Consider the following 16388-nt stretch of genomic DNA (forward strand, 5'->3'; position numbering starts at 1 on the left):
TGGATATCCAGAACCACTCTGTCATCCACTCGCTCTTATCGCCTCCTGCATCGATTTCTGTTTCAAATACTACCAGTCACTTACACTCACATTTACATAATGTCCGATGAGAAAAAATGTGTCCAACAGATTGTAATTCATAGCTCCACTCTGCGCGCTCGCTGGCCTTGATACTTCAGCTAGATACCTCACATTTACATTTCAATCAGTGATTATAGCCTCCCCCCCCCTCCTCAATCTCAGCTGAAATGCATTTGGTGGGACCGGCAGGGAGAGGCATGAATATTCTGTCTGGTGCTGCATCCTTTGGAAGCTCACTGCTTTGCTGGAGCCTCAGACCAGCTAGAAATGTCTCATTTCGGCTTGACGTGTCCACCAAATGTCCCGCGGTGTGTCCTCTGCGACGGCCGTCCAGCGCACTCACTGGCCGTCTTGTTTTGTGTGTTGGAACCCGGCTTTATCTCCTGGTGTGTCCCTCGAACACTAGTGGGGGAGAAGAGAAAACTCACGAGCTGCTTCGCGCACAGCTGCAGAGTTTAAACACATCATGTCGGAAAAAAGTCAAGCAGGCGGAAAAATGGCTCTGTTGTGAAATGAACATTCAACATGTTTGTTCCTACGTCTTGGCTTGTGGGTCGAGCGTAATAAATGGTGCGTGTTCTGCAGAGCCACACAGGCTGCTGCTGTGGCCCGAGTGAAGCCCGGCACACAAAGCGGGTTACAGCTCCTCTGTGGTGGAAGCCACCGGAGGAAAGTCTGCTGATTTTGGAAAAGCTTCACTTCCACGTCCGCTGGCCGCCCGCCGTCTGTTGATTTCTTGGTCAGTGGAAACCAAATATCCAACTTAGGGAAAAGTCCGTCAGCCGATGAGTCACAGCGAAGCGTGCAAGCGTGCGCTTTAATTGCTCATTGGGTGGAATTACCTTTGTGTTGCTCAGACAGGAATTGTTTGCTTGTTTGCTTGTTTTGGAGCGTCTCTGCGACTCATCCATCAAGCAGCAAGGCGGAGGACAATTCATAATAATCACATTATGCCACAAAGTGCCTCCCTGGCCTTCTGTTTTCCATGTCTGGTTACACACACACACATGTTGGCTCCGCACAAAACTCAATGCAAGAAATAAATTAAGAGCTGAATCAAACCACATGGCCTTGGGAGGTTTATTTGTAAAGCGCCTGCATCAAAGCCTTTTCCAGATCACACCATATTAGCTCTGTTTTTCCAGTCCAGCAAGATCAGGAAGGGAACCACAGACGCTGCTGATGGGAAACACATGAGCCTCGTGAGCGGACGCGGCATCGCCAGGGAGCATCAGCGAAAACAACCATTCGCTGCGTGTCTGGATGTCGTACGTCACCGCGGCTCGACTCTAAATCGGAGGGGAGAGCGATTGAGCTCCGTCACTTCTCAGAGAAACCTTCTTTAGCCTCTGAGTGACCCCCGCTGCCCTCAACCCGACCCCCGCTTCACTCGCACTTCTTTGCATGGGAGGCCCGGATGTCTGTGGGCTCGAAAGGCCGAGAGGGAGGCGGGAGGGAGGCGAGAGGGAGGCGGGAGGGAGGGAGGGAGGGAGGCGGGAGGGAGGGAGCGGCGGTAGCCGGGCTCTGCACTTCCCCTGCTGCACCTACGCAGCCCTTCTTTCCCTTCCCTCCCAAGCATCTCATCAGTAGGCTGGACCAGTTGACAGCGGCAGCCCTCCAGCGCGTAGACGGGCCCAGCGGCAGCCCTCCAGCGCGTAGACGGGCCCAGCGGCAGCGGTCTGCCCCTCCCTCGGGGTGGTTCCCCCCCTCTTTGCTGTTGATCTTGGGCTCGCGCTGCGCACACCGCCCAGAGTCCACAACTCGAACCAGGGTGTGTTATTCTTGATGTGGAGATGCACTAATTTTCCGCCAGACGTCAAGAGCCAACTCGGGTCGCGGTTTCCTCTGCAGAACCTCAAAGTGCAGAATGTGCACCCGCCGCCGCCGCCGTGGAGGTCTAAAGCTCCATTTCACAGTAAAGACAACATGGCATCGGGTCCATTCTCGCTCATTTCCCTCTGTGCTTCTCGTCTCTTGGATGCACATACGCACACAGATGAACGTGATATATGCTCAGAGTGATCAGCGCCCGCTGAGCGCCATCGGCCAGTTTACCTCAGGACTGACGGAAAAGCACTTCCAGGAAAAGAGAAGCCAGGGATTCCTGCTGAGGGAAAATGCATCAAAGCGCCTGACTTAAGGCTATAATTAGCCGCTGTGGTGTTTGAAATGTGGAAGAATGAAGTCTTTGGAGGATTTCAATTGTTTATTTATTTACCGCTGTTGCCTTAATTTTCCCTCCAAATGAGCCCATTTTTCACCGAGTTGAGTTCAGTTTGGCTTCATCTGCTATTCGTGCTCGTCGTGAGATGTAAAGAAAACAAGCAGGAAACGGTGCCGCGTTTCCAATAAGTGATGTTTTACATTCTCCGTTCTGTCTCTGGGGTTTTATGGCAGAGGAGACGGATTCTCTAACGATGCCCGGCCCTCCATCTGCCTCCTGAACCAGTGGAACCAGTGGAACCAGTGCTCCATACTGCTGGCGTGCAGCTCCCCACCGATGAGACTTCCTGCCTTGTGTCAGCAGAGAGCCGACGGCTGCTGACGGCTCCTGGTTCCTTCCTAAATGTACTGATGTTTTAGCGCCACGTGCACGGAGCGTTTTGCACACGGCCATGAACGCGTGCGCGTGTTCCACTGCCGGTGGCGTGATGGTCTCAGACGTGTGAGTGGTCTTTGCGGGCTGCAGACCTGTGCTGTTTCACCTCAGCAATCCCGGCTCAGCTCACAGCAGCTTCTGCACACGTCGCGCCGCAGCAGCAGCTCATCGACTCAAAGAGGAACGGGGAGAGTCGCCTGTGTGCGTCGGCAGCGGAGGATCGGGCCCGAGCGAGGAAGCTCGGCTGGAAACGCGCGCCGTGCCGGCTGAATTGCTTTATCGAATCTCCACACCGGCGAGGATCCAATAACCTTCAGCTGCCATATTTAAAGCACACAGTCAGTGTGAACTTCACATCTAGAACACCAAAGGGGCCTCGGCTGTAATGGACTCGTACGCATGCGCCGTCCAACAGGAAGTCGGATCTATAAACTGTCTTCCCGCAGACTGGATCCACCAGATGTGCATAATTGTCGCTGTGTTTTCAGTTCAACTGGTTGCCTGACAAGCCAATTTATTCTTTTGGGTTCCTGCCGAACTTCCCTCTAAATACTAACAGGTTCTTGGTTAAAATCGACACATTAATATTGTGCCACAGCGGAGGGAGAATTATGTAGTAAAGAGGTTTTCCATTTATTAAAGCTGAAAATCCACACAGAACCCCTCTAGATGACGAGGTTTCATCCATTCGTGTCCTGACTGTGTATCTCATTATGGTTTCACATTTCCATAAAAGTCCCAACGTGCAACCAGTTTAACAAGAAGACCAGGCAGCAATTTAGTGACACCTACTGTAAACAACGGCCTCCTGTCAGCTACGTGGCGACATCCATGAATACTGATTCTATCATGTCAGCTTCCATTAGCTGCTCAAGTGATCCGGCTCTCACTCCTGATGAAGCAGCGGGACGGAGAATCATTTCAGTGAACCTGACGTTCAAAGAATAAAAGTCAGTATAAAAGAGCGCGAGCGCCTCCGCAGATTGGAAAAACCCAGATCCACCGCGGCGGCTTATTGGCGAGGCGGCGGCGGCTTATTGACGAGGCCGCGGCGTTCCTAGAACGCACTCTCACAAGCCTCATTGGTGAATTACTGCTGTTCTCTCAGTCCAAACTAAACAGAAGAAAACAGTGAGTCACTTTTCACGTACAAATCCTCTGAAATCAGGCTCCACCAAAAAGAACACCCTGCTTTTTCCATAAATATGATGATGGTCCCAAATCTCTCAAGAATCTGATGGATTTCGTTTGAATTTGTGCCCTGATTTCATCTTTACAACCCAAACAATTAGAACATTAGAACATGGATTCATTCAAGTAGAAATACAACACAGATACGTCACTTTTACTTAAAGGTCACAAAGAGAAGCAGAACTATGCACAGTGAGCAGTGAAATGCTGTAAATCATTTGTTTCCTGCTTATTATCATGAGTATATGATGATAAAGTAATACTCTCTTTTACTTACCAGGACTTTTTCGACACTACATGCTACACTTACCTATTTTGACATACGATCCTCTGATTTTCATATTATTTTTAATAGTTTTTCTGACATGCATCTATAATTTTTTCAAAGACTTTTATTTTATTATATTTCAAATAACGATACTTTTTTTTCAGCTTTTCGGCATTTTACTTTGAGTGGTTTAACTCTTTCACTATGTAATGTGACATAATATGGACGCACTATGCAATGAATCTGTTGTATCGCTCTTGATATGTTGTGCGTTGTCTGACTTTTTTAGACACACTGAGGATTTTTTTTTTATTAAAAAAGATGTCTACATATGACGTATGACTCTTTTCTTCCAACACGCTATTGTTTTTCTGACCTACTGGTCTGATTGATGATTCTATATTTTTGGACATTCTATACTTTTTGAACCTGTGAGAGGCCTCGTATGCTCTTGGTCTGAATAATGTGGAAACAAGTGTTCTTTCATTTGTCTCCACTTACAGTAAAAACAAGGCCACTGACATTTGGTCCTCATTCTTACATAAAAGCCTCTTTTACTACTCAGCAATTCATCAGATAACTTTGTGTTGTTTTTCTTCTTCATCCGATGCTGACAGCTGTCTGTCAAAGCTAACGTGGTGTCATTTTCAATAATTAAAGCTGTTTGTATTTCAAATGGAATATTTCAGCTACAAAAGAAACCATATGTGAAGCGATGCATCAATGATAGAAAAGAATAAGCACGCAAGCTGAATCCCCCCCCACCTGTAAAACTGATTACATCTTATGATTAAAAAGAAAAATGATTGAATGCCTGTGAAGAACTCGACATTTCACCAGTGTGCAAACAACACAGACTATTCTGTTATTGTTGTAATCTTTGGATCAAAGGGGGCTTTAATAAGGCCATTATAAATACATCTGAAAATTCACTCTGTTATTCGGCCAACAAATCAATACAGGATGTGCACCGTTCATTGGTCTTTTATTGCGGCGCTGCAGGTCGTCGCCGAGGTACCAGAGCATAACGAACAGGCAGCATGCCGGGCGTCAGCATCCCCGCTGCGTTCAAAGTCAGGCCCGTCCAGTGTACTTTATAATGAAATAAAGGTAATCTCTCCATCCCTTTTAACTGCTCCTCTGCTGCTGTCCAAAGGAAACATGTGGTTGTTGGAGAAGCGACGCTCACGTGGGCCTGAACAGTCGGTGGTGGAGTTCCTCTAAGAATTAAAGAACGAGACATTATCAGGTGTATTTGTCTCAAGCTTCTTTAGTATGTGCAATAAGCCATTCACCTCCTCATTGTTTATTTAACGGCCACGGCAAAGTGTATCCCCAAATCAATACTCGCGCTGCCGCTTGATTAGGCTTCAGTACTTCGCTCCTTCACCACCAGCCTACTTTATTCTTTTGCAAAATTGATGAGCTGAGTGTAGGAGTGTGGCCTAAAAGCCCGTCCTGGACCACAGGCTGGCTGGGGGGGCTCTGGCCGGGCCCGGGGTCACTGTGGGCTGCAGTGGGCAGTGAGAGCACAGTGGAACATGGCAAAACAACAACACGACTACTGTTCACAGCAGCATTTGTTGTCTGTTTGTACACAAACAGCCAGACCTCCGTCCTCAGAACACTAACAAGAGCAGAGTACACATCTGTAACTGTAACATCTGCTAATTCCATAACACCAAAATGAATCCCCCATATACCTGCAGAGTGCTGTTGTTTGCGGTGGTAAGTCATGGAGAAGCCGGCGTGCAGTGCGATCGATTTGCCTCCTCAGCCACGTGTCACACAAACAGGTGCTGTTCCTTCCTGCAGAGCAGCCATTACACGCTGCAACCACACACAGGAGGCCGATCGCTTCCCCTTCTCACCTACAGCACGGGACCGCCGCTCACCCCCCCCCCCCCAGCATTGTGCACGGCAGTATATAATAAACCTTGTTTGAAGTACATTAACCTGGCTCACAACAATGGTAATGTGCACCCTGAGGGGGCGGCCGGCGTTATTGACTTCCTGTTCCTGGAATGTTTTTCTCCTGACAGTTAACTGAACTCATTTAAAGTTTACAGGCATGTGTGTAAAGTGTATTAAAGACACATATTACACTTTAACTGTATGATTGGGGATTAGCTGCTGATTGAATGGAGGGCTGGGTTACATCCGGGTGTTAGATGAGATGCCAGCTAGCTGCCTTCCTCCAACCCTAAATTATGTTTTATATTACATTATTTATGTCATTTATTTAACAATTTAGACGGAGTATAGAAAAATAACAGCTGCGTAGATCAACGGAGCATTCATGGTTTTATAATGGTGACCTCTCCCACAGAGAAATCACACGGCATAACTTACAAAATCAATAATCCAGCATTGATAAAAACACAAGAAATGTACAGTGACCAATTCAATCTTTGTTGTCTTTTTAATGGCTTGAGTTGTCGAAGGTGGAGGTTATCAATCCAAGTGGCTGATTCAAAATAAGAGCAGACAAATAAATATGAAGCAAAGTGAAGATATATTATACAAAATGAAAACAATAATTTGGAAACTAATTTCATTTTGAGAGAATTGGTCCCCAAATCAAAAGTGAAAGTATAAGAATACGTTTGTGGGTATTTGGACACCAAACGTTTTCGAATCCTACACATAATTGGACATGAAATAAGCACAATACTCGTATGGAAACTACAGTGAGTCCAAAGGTCTGCTGGTCTCAACAATAACAATTTTGAGTTATAAGTCAGTAATTTTAAGCTCGCGGTGAGATTTAGTGTAAAAAATGCTTAAAATGGACATTGCATTTCTTCAGAGCTCGATCGAACTGTAAAATCAAGCTTTCATCTCGAGGATGAATTTACTGTTCTTTCAGAAAATGTGATGTGACGTTATTTACTCATGAAAATGAATTGATTATTATTAACACTCTTTTTCCTGTGATCTTGAAGTCAAGACTACTAAATTGACAGTGTGGTTACTAAAGAAACCCTGAGGTCTGTATTTATTTCACATTAGCAGAAATCATGTTGGTAGCCTTAAAATCAAAGTTGAACTTTTCCCTCCAAATGTCGCCTGCCACATGTGTTTGCTTGTGTCACACTATTAATACTGAATACTTTGCACAGCGCGTGTCTCTGTCCACAGCTGTCCCCTGCTAAGCCCAAGTGCAGAGACGTAAAGCGTTCATCAACTTCACACAGAAATACAGAATAACTGACTTATTGTCATCATGGGCTTTTCTCCTTGACTTGTCATTGGAATAAAAGAAACAAAACCAGTCTTCCCCTTTCATCTCCCAGATGTTTGCAAATGATTTTCATGAATTCTGCATGATGTGATTACTCATGACAACTTAATGAGATATTTCCGTGGAGTGAGATACAAACCTGCATTATTCTGCTTTATTCTCTTTGATGAATGTCTCAAACCTTTTCCAGTGTATCTATAGTGTGATTTATTATATTAAAAGTATTTATTCATCTTTTTCACTTTGAGTGACTTTATAAAACAACAACAACGTTGTTAATTTGATACTGCTGTATTTGGAAAAAGCAACAAATATCCATGAGGCGTACAGCAATAACGGGTACATTGAAAGTAAGATGTGAGCCGTGCTGCATGAATTCACGCTGGGAGCAAACAGAGAGCTGTTTACCACAATAAGCAGTCTGTCCGCAGCCCGTCAGACAGATAGAATCCGTTCCACCATCATCAGTCTGACATCGGCGTCTCACACAGCCAAACACCGCGAGTGAGGCTGTTATTCACCGATGGCCCGATAGTCTCCATGACAACGCTCACTACAATTAGACAACTGTAATCCCGCCTGCACGCAGTCAATTATTTCAGGACAAAGTGAGAGACGAAACGCCTCAGAGGGGAGATCGAGAGGCGACTGTGGAGCTCTGCTCTGCTGCCATCAATCCGCCTCACACGCACACACACACACGCACACACACACACACGCTGCGTGTGTGTGTGTGTGCGTGTGTGTGTGTGTGTGTGTGTGTGTGTGTGTGTGCCATTTACTTTAAAAGGTTTGAGTGGTCAAATCTGTTGAAAGACCACAGCGGAATATTGGAATATAATAATATCAAGAATCAAACTAACGTTAGTTTGATTGTCCCTAACTTCACCTTAAATGAGAATATAACAAATACATATTAAGAAATAAGGGATGAGATTCATTTATGTGTATTTACTTTTTAGTATTGTCTCCTGATCTATAGACTACTAATACTAATACATGTACTACTAATACATATATTACTAACACATATACTACTAATACATACTTCACAACACTGTGCTGATGTACTGGTTGATTTGCTAGTACCTTTTATTTAATAACTTTATTCAATAGTTACATTACTGATTCATATTAATGACACGAAAGCAACAATTTGTAAAGTGTTGTACTGTATAATATATATATATATATATATATTATAGAATATAGAGGTTTACTTTGTTTTACTACACTGTGGTGATGCTTCCTTTGGTTAAGAAACATATCTGAAACACTTTCAATGGACTGAACATGAACTTGTCATCTAGCAAACACCTTGATCGATTAAAATGAAGAGATGATGAAGGACGGTCTGTTAACTGGTTCCACAGAACGACCTGCTGTCTCCAAATGTTCAGACTCAGACATGCTTCTATTCCCCAGAAGCCCTCAGCCGGCACCGTTTGCTCCGGCTCGGCCATGTTAACAGGAAAAACTCATTTGCCATGTATTGTTAAAACTTTTATTAATAGCAATTTATGTCCCTCAGACGGAGCCTCTGCAGAAAAACGAAAAACATCTGGGCCTTGTACAAATCTATCACTCAACTTGTCAAAAAAATTTGTTCTCATACAATATGAATAGGCGCTGGGTCTGCGGGTAGAGAGATGGGATCTGTTTCTGCGAGGGCGACGGGCCGGCTGTTTGGAGACTCCCAGTAAAACAGGTCATGCTGTTCACATCATGAAGCCTCAATCACAAACAAATGTTTTATTTAAAGAGCCACGGCGTTGTTTACTGCAGTCGGCTCACCCTCCTTCCCCGTCTTCCTCTCCCGCCCGGGTGCACTCTGTGTGATCAGCACATTCAAACGCTGGAAGCATGCAAAGAGGAAACAAAAACACGGCTGACAGGAAGCGCTACCCTGTCATGTAGAGGAACAAATAGGTAGGCACGGCGCTAAGTGAACAAATTGCACCGACGCCGTTTAATAAATGAAGCATTCAGGGAGTACAAATGTGTTAACCGCTGCAGAAGCCGCTGTAAATAAGCTCAGCGGCGCTTGTTTGTTGAGTGGGAGGGTGAAGCCGAGGAGAGAACACAAGAAGTTGGTTTTTGCCTCTTGTAGTCGCTGATAAATAAAGGACGATTAACGTGCTGCAGCTACGCGTCTACTGAAGGATCTCGGTCTCATCGAGAGCATCCGAGAAGAAACGCAACTATTGACAAATCAGCACAGAGGCGTCTGCGATCAGCTAATAATTAATCATTATTCATCAGGGCTGTTGTCTCCTTAAAGGAGAATAATCCCAATGAGGTTTACTCTATACTGTACACTGCTCTTTGAGGGAATGCTGCACAAATGATGTTCAAGTATTTCACTCACAGCACATCCCAGAGTATCTCCCTCACATGAGAGAACGCGCTCAGGTAGAAACCTGTTAGATGAGCTGCTCATCCTGTGGAGACTGAGGGAAGTGACCTCATCCAGCTGCGTTTTGGGGCCAGTTGGGTTGCAGGTTTTAGTTTTCTTCTTCCGGTCTTCATGATACGTCGAGGTGAGGAGCCGATTCACGTTTCATTCACTGCTGATTCACGTTCATTGTTCGGACTTTAATGCCGTCAGTCTTCTTATAAAGATGATGCACATCTCTTGTTGCTTCACGGCTTTCAGTTATACTGAGTCAACTCAAACGGTTACGAAGGTAAAGATACATTAGTCATCCTCATTATACATTGTAAAATATGTGTTTACCTTTTAGTCATTTTATGATTGTTTGTCCTTTTGTTGTCTAAAGACACGCAGGACACGAACCCTCCGGGGCCAAAGTCACCATTCAGCACATTATTAAAAGAGAGAATTATAAAAATGATTCACGGAACTGGATGTTTTCAGACTGTTTGTCTCCACTTGGATGACGTTCATTTAGAAATACGACATCCTTCCGTCTTCATGTTGCTCACAAGCACATTTAAAGCGAGCGCTGCATTAATGCGGCTGTTGTTGTTTTTCACACTGAGCGGCTCCTGTTTTGCATTTGATGAGATGATTGTGGAGGGAATGAGTGCTGCTTAATGTGGTGGACAGTGATCAGCCCCCCCCCCCCCTTCAGGACTGCAGGCCATCTCATTTACATTCTCCCCGTCTGCGGATTGAACGCTGCAAATCTACTGCGGCTCCACGCATCCTGCCCGCAGCAGCCACCCAGTGTGTGTGTGTGTGTGTGTGTGTGTTACTGCCAAGTAGGATTTTGCACAGGTTAAAGCCATTAAATGAAAACAGTTATTCTTATGACTAATTCCTGATTCTGACAAACAACAGAAATGTAAGTATGACGCTTGTAGAGGCGACGGATCAGATGAACGAGTGAAGATCTGACTGAGCCGATCAAACACAACGGGCTCCATCCTTTTGTGACGGGCGCTGCCCCTCCGCCGGTGTTCAGTAGCCGCATGCCAGGAAGACAGAGTGAAAGCATGGGGGGGGGGGGGGGGCCGCAAAAACAGGGAGGCCGCTCTTCACATGTCCTTTTACCGCACTCACAAAAGCACCACGCAGTGAGACAAAAGGTGAAGGGTACGCAGGTCAACACACACACACACACACACACACACGCACACACGCACACACGCACACACACACACACACACACATCCCCCCTCTTCACTTAGCGTCCTCCACTCACCATAAACCAACCTGCATTCATTCTCAAGCAAGTGCTGTGAAGGTGAACGGGCCTCTCATCACCTAAAACAACAAGGGGAGGAATGCGAGGGTTTGGGGGGGGGGGGGTAACCCTAACCCGTGGTGCACATGAAACCGGTTTCTACCTTGATCCCACGGGAGGTTGACGAAGGGGGAAAACAACACGTCAAATGAGGCAACAAGGCAAGGATGCACGGGGACTTTCTGCAGACTGATCCCACGTGTGAAACAAAGACGGTCAAAGGTCGAGTGACGAGCAGCTCGATGCTGGAAGAAGAACACGGGCTGATACTCACCTGCTTAGCAAACATATCAGAACTGCGTTTTTGGGATCGCGTATTCCGACAGCAATTTCATTTGGGAGGAGATCTTCCCTCAGGGCATAAAACATCATTAACATTATTATTGTCAGAGCCCCCCCCCCCCCTTCCCGTTAATTCAAAGCAGTTGTATTTACATGATGGATCTACAGTATTGACTGAATAATTTCTATAGAGTGCGAATATGCAAATAGCCGCTCAAATGCTAGAAAGTACATACCCTATGTGCAATTATGTAAATTGTCTTTGGTTATTCATTCAGTTATTCACCCTTGTATTCGCTCATGCATTCATTTGCCATATTAGGGGCTGCCGGTGATGCCCCTGACAACGGGCCCCCTCTGCAGAGCTGTGCTGCAAGTTCACCCGCTCACACCACACGGCCCACCGGGGGGGGGGGGGCAGCGACCACCACACACACACACTGTGCATGTGCACTTTCTTGTGCCGAGCTGCAAGTCTCACACACACACACACACACACACATTTAACCGCTGCGTCCTTCGACAAATAACTATTTTATTTCCAACATCAATTTTATTTCCAACATTTTCTGGAAATGTAAAAGAAATGACATTCGAAATAAAAAATGTCATCAAATCGCTGCTGCTTAATATGAAGAAGAATTAGGTTTTGACAAGCGATATTAGACAATAAAGAAAACGCTGTTCAGGAGAAAAACAGACGGGGTAAATGACGGAGGAGCGAAATGCAACTTTTTCAAAGTTGATCAAAGTTCTGTAGCTGTGCACCGCAGGCGTCTTGAAGCTGCTGCACGATACTTTACGTGCACCAGCAAATGCTGCCCTCTGTGTTTTTGTGGCATGCAAGTGTACATTATAAGCTCGTACGGATCCTGGCTCCCCTAAAGTCATGAGAGCACATGGGTGGGTCCAGAGAATTGATTTCCACGAGGACTGACGGGGAAAATGTACACATAACGCTGGAAACACATGGTGGTGATCAGACTTTTGACCTCCCCGTAACCTGCAATCACTAAATTTGTGCTTGCTTCCACATGAAGAGGGAGTGTGCTATTAAACTTGACGTGCAAAAAAAAGAAAAGAAAGAAAGCTTAGAAAAATAAAGTGCTGAACTGTATTGTGTCATAACAGGCCAGTTATTCCTGAATAGCTTCACTGTGTAATATAATGGATGCTCAAGCACTTACAGTGTGTGTGTGTGTGTGTGTGTGTGTGTGTGTGTGTGTGTGAGTGAGAGTGGGCTCATGTGCGTGTTCATGTGGGTGTTTTATTATTTCTCCCGCCTCCGTCCCTCTCTCCCGCATTTACTCCCATTCATTGGGACTCATGCATTAAGACTGAGCTGGTATTGATTTGGAAAAGCAAAAAGAAACATAGCTGACATGAGAGCTGATATTTAGCTGTAAAAGAAAACCAGCAAACCACAAACGGCTGTTGTAATGTGGCATTACAGCACAAACGCTGAGGCGGTAGTCTGATGTAAAGCGTTGCCGGAGGGGGAGAGCGTGTCCCGTTGCTGCACCCACGGTGACTTAAAAATATGTTTAGCGGAGGAACAAAGAGCAGGAAGGAAATGCAGAAGACACACTGAGCAAAGAAAAAACATTTGCAAACACGACAGCAAAAGTTCCTCCCGTATTCAGTGTTAACTGAGCGAGTTAATGAGTCACTGAGATATTCATTCCAATTGAAATGTCTTTACTGGGCTTTGTTGTTTTCTCACCATGCATTATGTTCTTCATGGCACAGCTGACTTTATGGTTTATATTAGCATGAAAGCTGCGATAATGATCGTATTTTATGCTAAAGGTGACTTGTTCAGGTCAAAGCATCAACTAAACAATGACATAGTGCTTAAAGGCAGCATGGGAACAACAACTGGATGGTGCTTCATCTCTGTTTTACTACGTATATAAACGAGTAACTTTACTAACTGCCTTTGCATAGAAAATGTTGGGATAACTTAACACTATCCAGCTGTATACCTCAACCAACTGCACGCGGAAAAGGATGGAGGCATGTTTAATGTAATAACATAGTTATACCACTTTTACATGATATTACCGAGTCTTTAAAAGGTTGATGCAGACTATTAACAGACTTTAGCAGCTCCTGAGTGGCTCACATGGACATTAAGACACCTGCACCTCATCGCCTGAGCAGGAGACCCTGCAGCAGCAGTCAAACCCCCTGAGGTCCACCGTACGCAAAGACCACCTGCTTCATCGCGTCCCTCAACGAGTCAACGTGGATGTAGGTGATTCGAGTGGAACATCATTTTTTTATTAAGGACAAAGCGCTTTTCGTCTGACTGGTAAATACAAGCACTCTCCCTTCTCTTGTTGGGAGTGCGTTTGTGTGCACGGCGTCCCCGTGCGTCGCTGCACGCGGGGCCTAAACGCTCCATGTTTGGGTAAACTGCGTAACAAATTGGAGGAAAAAGGCTGGAGCAGGAGACGCAGAGTAAACTCCCTCCTGGACAATAGCATGCTGTATTATTAAAAGAGCAGCGTCGTAACCTGCTAAGATGGGGGAACATGCTCATCGATGATATCAAGGTGACTGAACACACGCAGCGCAGCAGCCAGCTGCTGTTCAGGCAGCATGTGGGCTCACGCTGAGGACTTGGTGCCTCACTGCATAATTGGGAATTATTAAACAAGGCTCTGGCAGCGAGCTGATCATGAAATTGTGTTTTCAGTCTTGAGGGATGAAAGCAAGAATTAAAATGTTCCCGTTTGTAAGGGAGAGAGAGAGAGAGAAATAAATGGAAGTCTTGTCCTAAACCTCCCATGATTCAATTTCTTTTAAGAAACAATGGAAATGCATTTGGACAAGCGGGGAGATGGATGATGCAGACTGCTGTCGGAAATTGTGGATTGTTGTATATTGCAATCTGGATAAATATTTCAGTGGCGAGTGGACCAACATGATGAAAAGCGAAGTGAGATGTTGTCCATTTCTCTGCAGGTGGCACACAGATACAGAGAGACTGACACAAAGCGCTGCGATGAATTAGTAGTCCTTGTGCACAGCGTGGATGATTACTAACTATTAAATGATCAACTTACAAAGAAATGCAGACTTTCTCATCCACGGCATGTAAATCAAGTTTATAAACTATGAACGCTGCTCCAAATATCATCACAATATCAATGTAAATAAAAATAAAACGAGACCTGTTAAATATCCTTTATCCTACATCCGATCCACTGGAGACAAAGACAAAAGTTCCACGTGATTAAAGGAGGCAGAACATGCAAAATAAGGATGTGGTCAGTCTCAAGTTCTTTTTTTGCGTATTTCCTTAGAAGGTAAAATCATTTGAAAATCATGTCCGAGGATTTATTTCCGTACGTTAAATGCTAACTAAGAGTTATGGTAACATGTCATGTGGTTTATAGGAAAAAAGCATTTCTCTTCCACACTCCTTTCCGCCCTTTTTATTTATGTGATGGAACAAACATGTAATGGCTTTTTAAAAATGTTCATGGTAAAACGGAGCACTGATGCAACTGACATGGTAAATAGAGGTTTTGTAATACGGCTTTAGGTTTAGTTTGGTACAGTTTGCACGATGAAGCTGAATTATTCATTCATTTATTTTAGGTACAACAGAGCCGTCTTTACATCTGCTTGCATGAAGGAAATTCAACACCAAGTGTCTCCACAACACCTGGCGGTGCATTGAGGCCAGTGAAACATCAAGAAGTACGAGTAAAATATATAAAAGACATCCGGCCATCAGCTCGTGGTGATGTGACGGGTCTCAAGGCTTCGTCTGGTCTGTGGTGATTTCTATCGTTCCAGATCCACATGATGAGCAACTGTTTAGAAACCAAAACTCAGAGTAACACAATTGTATTTAAATTAAGTTCATATTAGAAAATCTGCTTTATTAATCATGCACGGGGTCCACATTTTAAAATACGTCCATCAGACCACACATGTCAACAATTAAAGACAACCAACAACTTCCCTCCGTTCATCAAATCAGATATTGAGCTAAAGTTGAATCAGACAGAAAGCGTGACAGGCGACACACGTCTTTGAAATGAGTTCATCTCACTGGAATCATTAGTTTTGAGCTGCGAGCAGAACATTTTCCTCCATAGCAGCAGTTTCAAATCACACTGCAATAATATTTTCCAGTATAATCTCAAATGATGTTGGCGAAAAAAAGAAAGGAAGCGGCGAGTGGCTTGATGTGGCAGAGCAGCAGAGGATGTTAGTGATTGTCCTATATTGCTCATGCTCTCATGGATTACTTAATTATCAGCCCGTGCCGACGTTATGCTCTGTTAATGGTAGGCAATATGGCCTTTACCTCACTTACGGGATAAATTGTATTGCTCCGTATCTGTTCATCTTGTGAGGAACACGCCCTCCCACACACACACACAAACATGCTTTCCTCCTCTTCACCGCTCACAGAGATGATTCAAGTCGGAATGGGATGGTTACTGGAGCAAAATCCCAATGAGATCCTGTGCTATTTCACAATAACAATTTCTTTAATTGCGCATCTGTGGAGCCCGGCAACCAGTTTTATTCTTCTCTGCAAAAATGAGACCCTCATAGACGCACGCTGTGTTTATCATTTGGAATCATAAGGAGTGAAACTTCTCAGCGAAATTGCTGTTGGCTCAGTGGGGAGCGTTGTTGTGAGCGGAGGTTTAGGAGGTAAAATGAATAAATAAAAGGACGTTAATCATGAGAGTCAGTCAGAGAGTCGTGGCTGGTGGAGCATACCCAGGAGGGGGGGGGGGGGGGGGGTCGGGGGAGGGGGGGTGCAGGTGTCACCAGGGGGTCAGTGTCTCCAGCAGCTACAGCGCAGGCGTCCTGAAATGGAATCATCTAAAAATATACATAAATTATGTCTAACATGTAGTGGAATGGAAATTTGAAGTTGTAAAATTATACTTTAGAACATTTTGTAGATGCACTTAAATGCCTTTTCCACCTTATAAGCTACATTAATTGGAAGAAAAGCAAGAAACTGGAGGTTAAAAA

The sequence above is a fragment of the Gasterosteus aculeatus genome, chromosome 17 (assembly GCF_964276395.1).
Source record: "Gasterosteus aculeatus chromosome 17, fGasAcu3.hap1.1, whole genome shotgun sequence".
In the NCBI taxonomy this organism is placed as follows: Eukaryota; Metazoa; Chordata; class Actinopteri; order Perciformes; family Gasterosteidae; genus Gasterosteus; species Gasterosteus aculeatus.